At 45.1% G+C, this 7,413-nt stretch overlaps 1 pseudogene; it reads right to left on the bottom strand.

Moving 5' to 3' along the window:
• Positions 1 to 2,959: 2,959 nt before the first annotated feature.
• Positions 2,960 to 6,942, bottom strand: LOC131906486 (multiple inositol polyphosphate phosphatase 1-like; annotated as a pseudogene).
• Between the last annotated feature and the right edge of the window lie 471 nt (positions 6,943 to 7,413).

The following is a 7,413-nucleotide window of genomic DNA, read 5'->3' as shown; positions in this document are numbered from 1 at the left end:
TGGCCCTTGAGGCCGGTTGAACTCCATGCCCTCCTCCCTTCACTCTGCTTCTTTAGTGTACGGGAATGAAGGTCTGTGGCTGCATCCTGCAGGGTGAAGGCGGGCACTGATGCTCTCCATGCAAGCAGAGGGCTCTCTAAGCAAAGGGAAAGAATTTACTGAAGACTTGTAACCAGCGATGTCGTCTGAGGACCGAAGAGGTCATATAATCTGGACAGATAGACATTTTTCCTCAACCCTTTTCTGTCCTGTCTTTTTTTGGGAGGGTGAGAGGCAGGCTCTGAAATTGTAACTGTTTTATTGTTATAAAAGTATGCTCAGTACTCAAACCTCTCCCCAAATGAAAAGGCACAATAAAAGAAGATGATTTCTTTAATTATAGCCTTTTCCCCCTGCCACCTGGTGCTAGGATGAAATTTAGGGTCTCTGGCATGGCAGGCACTCACTGTACCACTAAGCCACACCTCCAGCCCAGGAGATGATGTCTGGACACTCAGTTCCCACCCACTACACTGTTTACATAGCAATTCCGGTGTGTTCGCATTCCTTTGGACTGGTCTTCGTCCTCCAGCCTTCCTCCTCAATTAGATCTGTACTTTACTTGAAAGCCCTTGGCCACAGAATACAAACCCAGCTCTTCTCTCCAAGCTGGAACTTCTACAGATAAAGGGAGTCTCACGTCACAGATTACCTCTTGCAATCTACTTGTTTTGGGGAGGGGGCATTGAAATCCCCCTCCCCCACTTCCACAGAATCTTTCAGATCTCAGGTAAGCCTTCTCAACCTTGGGAGGAGCGCCCTTCACCTGACAATAACTATTTCGATCCACTGCTCCCTCCCTGTTCATACGGTCAGTCCTAGAAGTTAGACCCTCTGTCTCATTATCCTCGCCACATCTGTCATTCCCAGACAAATGCCTTGTCAATCAGACACTGGGGGTGGGGTGGGGGAATGACTGAAAGCCAATCGGAAGCTTTGATCAAACTACAGTTTTTGTGATCTCAGTCAGAAGCAAGGAACACTTGGGGTCCTGCAGTGGTTATTTGATGTTTCTGTCTTTTCCCGGTTACTGAGTTTCTTACAGGGTCTAGACACGATAGATAAGAAATATTTGAGGGTAGAGAGTTGGCTCAGCAGTTAGGAGCACTTGTTGCTCTTGCAGAGGACCTGGGTTCAGTTCCCAGCACCCACCTGGCAGCTGACAAACATGTGTAACTCCAGTTCTAGGGGATCCGTCACCCCCTTTTGACCTCGGTGGGCACCAGGCACACAATGGGGCATAGATGTATCCACGCAAAACATGCATACACTTAAACTAATAAAGCAATTTTTTAAAAAGAGATGTTTCTGTACTCACTGGAGCAGTTCTTTTCAGAAAAACATCTGCTCAGAGAAACATCTGGTCCTGCAGATGTTTTCAGAAATGAAACATTTCTGATTTAGAGAGGAAACCTCACTGAGTTAGACTATAACTTGAAAATGATACTTGCAAAGTGCTGGATGATCAAAACCTAGCATTCTTGGATAACTTGTAATTTGATTTAGTAAGATGAGGAATTTTACAACCATGTTAAGCTCTTTCTTCTCCGGTCTGGAAGGATACTTGGATACTTGCAGTGTAAAGATGTAAATGTTGTGATAAGGTAGGCATGTGACTTCAGAGAAATTCTAAGTACTATATCCACCTAAATGGGAATGGGTATGGCATTAAGAAACAGACTCCTGGTGGAGAAATGGCTCAACCATTAAAGGCTAGGCTCACACCAAAATATAAGAAACAGACTGAAGTAAGACAGAGAGCATAGTGAGATATTTTGTTCATATTATTTACAAGATATTTAAATAGTTTTTTAGTTATTTCCTTTCACCTCCTAGTAAGTCTTGCAAGACAATCTTAATTCTCATCACACCTGCTCTAAGTTTGTAGCCGTGAAAGGAGAAAGCATATGGACAGACTCGCTCGTCACATCTCTTACCTAATTGTCTTCCTTTCTGTCGGTTGGCTTCTATTTTTAAAAAATTGTATTTATTTACTTTATGTGTCTGGGTGCTTGGCTTGCATAGATGTTTATGTACCACATGCATGCCTGGTGTCTGCTGAGGCCAGAAGAGGTGTTGGATCCCCAGAACTGGAGTTGCAGATGGTAGTGAACTGTCAAGTGGGTGCTGGGACTCCAACCTGTGTCCTCTGGAAGAGCAACCAGTGCTCTTAACTGCTTAACCCTGTGTGTTCTTTTAGAACAGCAGTAAGCACTGTTAACTGCTAGGCCATCTCTCCAAACCCAGTTGACTTCATTTTTATATTTTGTTATTGTATAAAGTGTATGTTTTGGTGGTTTGAATTTTTTTCTTTTTTAAATAGAGACTTTTTCTGGCTGACCGTGTTTTACTTGATTTTATTTTTAAGATTTGAACCTGTTTCAAAGAAATCATTCTGAGTTCTGTCAAATGCCATGAAAACATTTACTATAACAAATTCCTTGTGACTTAAAAAAAAACCATTATCTTCAAAATTAATGTGTCAAAGGAGAAGTTTGGGGCCAGCGGAATGGCTCGGTGAGTAAAGGGTGCTTACTGCCAAAGCCTGGCGGCGATTCCAAGAATCCACATAATGGAGGGAAGAGAAATGACTCCCACAAGTTGTCCTCTGACCTCTACTTGAGCACTATGGCATGCATCCCTTTCCCCCCAGCAAAATAAATAAATGCAAAAATAAAAAGGAAAGTTCATCCCAGCCGGCCTATATTTTAATATGACCTATCTGATTGAAGCCCTGGCTGGCCTTGAACTCAGAGACCTACCTGCTCTTCTGCCTCCCCAGTGCTAAGATTAAAGGTGTGTGTCACTATGCCCAGACATGCAAGCTTTTCAGATCAGGAAGTTGCCTGCCTCATTACAGCACAGTCGCCCGACACAGGAAAGCAATGCTGAATCAAGGATGTTGTCTGGCTCCTCAGAGCTAGCGGGCTGTGATGCTCACCTTTGGTAGGTCACGTTCTTCACGAGTTTGACAGCTCTGAAGAATGTCTCCATTGAGCTTCTTCAGATCTTCATACAAAGCAACAGTTTCTGGGGAGTGAGCCAGCCACATCTGTACTTGGAATTCTTTGGGAGCATTAGCATTTTTTTCACAACGGTAAAAAATTAGATTTGAAGTACAAGGTACAATGTGACCACTTTGGAACTTGAGGGGGACGTGATCCTTGTAATTATAAGCTGTAAGGGGCTCCTTGTCATTGAGGTAGCTCATGAGAGAAATCAGTGGAAGGAGAGTCTCTGCATGACCAAACTCAAGGTGTGCAGAAGAAACTGGGCGAGACCTTTCCATGTGCTCAACTGCTTTGTCCAAGTTCTGCAAGGTATCCTGAGACAGGATGCTGCTGCACGGACTACTAGTAGTATACCAATAACTTCTTTTCCAGCATTCCTTCAGATCACTTAACTATTCCAATAATTTTGCATTGTCTTTGTCAGGACAGCATACCAAGGGGAAAATGTTTAAGGTTTATTAGCAATGTATATATGTGAATGACTGCTTCTTCTGCATGTAGGTGTGTGCATCAATGTAAGTGCAGTGCCCATGGAGACCAGAAGAGGGTGTTGGATCCCCTAAAACTGGAGTTAACAGGATTTTTTGAGTGCCTTGTGGGTGTTGGGAACTGAATGAACCTAGGTCCTCTGGAAGAGTAGAAAGTGCCACTGCGCTATGTCTCCAGCCCTAGCCAATAAGATTTAACACCTCCAACTGTCACATCAAATGGACAGGTTAAAAAAAAAAAAAGCTACCTAAGTTAAATCTGCATTTAATTGTTTACTGGCATTTGGGAATAATAACAATGATGATAATGATGATGATGATGATAAATAATCACTTTTTAAAAAGCATTCTGAATTTTGGGTCCAGTTTTGAAGGCTTTGTATGTGCTTAAAGAGCTGTGGAGTTCCTTCCTACTTTAGTTACAAACGTCCCACAATGACCAAAAAAGTCTCGTTAGTTTGTCAATCATTCTTGGAAGGTGTATACCTGCAACCTCATAGGCGGCAACCCCAGGTGGCAGTGTGGCCACACCCCCTGCAGGAAGGGGCACTGCTGTCCACACAGCCGCACTTGTGCTCCCAGGCCACCCCGACCCTTCCTCTGCACGCAGAGCCTTCAGGTCTCAGGCTAGCTGATGCTGTGGCTCAAAAAGGCGACCAGCACCCTAGGTTGAGGGGGTGACATCATAGCGAGTTCCTGCTGAACCTTGAGGCCACAGGGTGCAAAGCAAGAGAGCAGCCCCCCAGCCAGGGCCACAGTGGACACCGTGGAACCCCTTCATGTGTTTTTGTAGTTTTATTGAATTGTTGTTTGTTTTTGAGACAGTGTCTATGGTGGCCCAGGCTAACTTTGACTCTGATCCTCCTGCCTCAGCTGAGATTACAAGTCTGTGCCACTATGTTTTTCTAATGTGCTAGATTTCACACTTGATCTTATCCAACAGGCGATGTGTTTAATATTTGTATTACATTTATTATCTTGTATCTATGCATGGGCATGCCTGTGGAAGTCAGAAAAGAGCTTGCGGGAGTTGGTTCTCTCCTTCCACCATGAGTATTCGGAGGGATCACACTCAGGTCCTCGGGGTCTCTACTCACTGTGCCATCTCTCCCACCCTTGGTGTTTCTGTTTAAAAAGACGCTGTCCCAAGCAGGTAGAATGGGAAACCCTTGATTGCTTCTCCCCCTCCTCACTAGTGTAGGTATGCCTGTGGCTTCTAGATGAACACAGCATTTCGTCTGGACTGACACAGGGACTCAAAGAACCCAGGCACATGTGTGCCTGTGAATCTCTGTGTATACACATCTATAGGACAGTTTTCCGATACCGCAACTGCACATGAAGATAAACATCTGAGGCTGAGGATGTATGTAGCTCCAAGTCAGAATCCTTGCCTGGTATGTACAAAACCCATGTTTCTATCTCAGCATCACTAAAATTAAAATGAAGACATCAACCCAGGAAACCTAAAAGCCCTGTGGGCATACCTGCTTTGTTTGTAGAGCCTGCCAGAGACCCGCTGGAGCACGCTTGGGAAGGCTTTCTCCCAGGCCAGTGGGACTCTAGGATTCTGTAGTAAGTGAGGTGGTGGCTCTAGGTTGCTCGGTGGCTTTGGCAACTGATTTCCCCTACACAGTCCTATCTTGGTTTTACCTGCAATTGCTGTGTATAACTCTTGACTATTGCAAAGTACATGCAGACTGGTGAGTTTGAGGAACCCCTTCTCAGCTGTGAAAAAAGTGATGCAGACATAGACATGTGATTTTGTCAAGTTGTATTTTAATTTCCTTTCTGCCTGCCACTAGGATAAAAAGCTTATAAAACAGGAATTAGAAAGTGAATGGTGCGTGCATGCGCGTGTGTGTGCGCGTGTGCGTGTGTGTGTGTGTGTGTGTGTGTGTGTGTGTGTGTGTGTATTAAAATCTTGCTGTGAGATGGTAGTCTAGGGATAAACTCAGAGCCCAGGGGTGTCCCCAGTACTGGGACCCTGTCACCTGTGCATCCCTTAGCTGACTTCCAGCAGACTGGGCTAGTCTAAAATTAGGACTTTAAACAAGTTTTTATTATAATTATTATTATTATTATTATTATTATTATTATTATTATTATTATGTGTATGAGTGTTTTGCCTGCATGTAACGCTGTGTCCCATGTGCACGCTTGGCGCCCTGGAGGCCAGAAGAAAGGACTTCAGATCCCCTGGTACTGGAGTTACATATGGTTATTAGCTACTATGTGGGTGCTGGGAATCGAACCTGGGTCCTCGGGAGGAGCAGGCAGTACTCTTGACTACTGAGTCATCTCTCCAGCCTCAGAGGCAAGGACTTGAAGCACATCATCTTTTTATTTGCTGGGTCCCTGTGACAGTGGATACAGTTCAGGAATGAAGTTTGTTCTAAACCACCCCTGCACTTCCTTTTTGAGTCTCTTATCCTACATCTGAGCCTTCCTAAAGCATTCTGGGAGTTTCTGAGTTATAGGAAGCTTGGGAATTCCCTGGGGGGACCGTAAGGATGGAACCCTAGCACCAGTGAGACACACTAGCAAAATCATGTGGGAGTGGGCTGGCAAGATGGCTGAATGGGTAAAAGGGTTTGCCATCAAGCCTGCCAGATGTCGGAAGGAGAGAACAGATTCCTGCAAGTCGTCTTCTGACACACACACACACACACACACACACACACACACACACACACCAAAATTTAAATACTTATTTTCCCCCTAAGACAGAGTGGCACATGCCTTTAATCCCAGCACTCGGGAGGCAGAGGCAGGCAAATCTCTGAGTTCAAGGCCAGTCTGGTCTACAGAGCGAGTTCCAGGTCTACATGTAGAAACTCTGTCTCGAAAAACAACAACAAAATGAAGGAGGAGGAGGAGGAGGAGGAGGAGATGATAATTATCACGGCTTGTATTTCCAGGGTTGTATTGGAACTGCCAGTGGAGCAGGATATTTTTACTAAAGACCTGGTTCTGGGGTAATGCACACTGCCCTTCCTTCCTCATGGACACAGAGCTCATTCCAGCTCCAAGCATGCTGGGTGGTGGGAGTACTTCCTCTTCCTCTGCTACTGAACATTCCAACATGCCAGAGACACAAGCTCACTGTAAGTACTTCATACACCATAGCCCCTGAACCTTCCGGCACGGATTTGCTATTCTGTTTTTCTTTCCTTGTTGCTTACAATTGTTGCCTAGTTGTTACACGTTGTCAAAGGATTGTGAGGGAGTGGGAGACTGCAGTGGACAGAATGTACAATTTGGAAGACCAGGCTCCATTTATATATTTTTGGAGGCCTCAGGATGGAACCCAAGGCAATGTGTATGCTATGTGATCACTCTACCGCTGAGTTACAGCCCAAAGCTCTGGGCTTTCTCAGGTAGGACCTCAGAATGTACGCCATGCTGGCCTGGAACTTGCACTCCTCCTGCCTCTGCCTCCCAAGTACAGGCAGCTTTATTTAGCAGCTTTCTTAACCTTGGCCAGGATGGTCTGCTTTGTGAGCTGTCGTTTCCTGCCTCCCGTAGACGACCGTCTGCCAGGGCTCCTCACAATCTGCTTCGCCGTTCAAACGATTTCACAAGTATAGACTTGTGTTTGAAATTCTCTCCCCATCTCTTCTCTTCCCGTCCTTGCTTCCTTTTCTCTCCCTTTCCCTCTCTTTTGCTGGGGATCAAACCTGGGGCTTCAAGCAAGCTAAGCATCCACTTACCACAGGACCCCCCAGCCCTGGCATGATCTCTTACTAGAGTGTAGTCGATTTATGAAAAATAGACCGTGTTTGTCTTAGCTTTCAGTTGCTATGATAAGAACACCATGACCAAAAGCTACTTGAGGAAAATTTCACTTGTAACTGGAGTCCATCATGAAGAGA

The sequence above is a fragment of the Peromyscus eremicus genome, chromosome 3 (assembly GCF_949786415.1).
Source record: "Peromyscus eremicus chromosome 3, PerEre_H2_v1, whole genome shotgun sequence".
In the NCBI taxonomy this organism is placed as follows: domain Eukaryota; kingdom Metazoa; phylum Chordata; class Mammalia; order Rodentia; family Cricetidae; genus Peromyscus; species Peromyscus eremicus.
The sequence above is the reverse complement of the archived record's forward strand: the minus strand, read 5'-3'. Positions and strand labels throughout refer to the sequence as shown.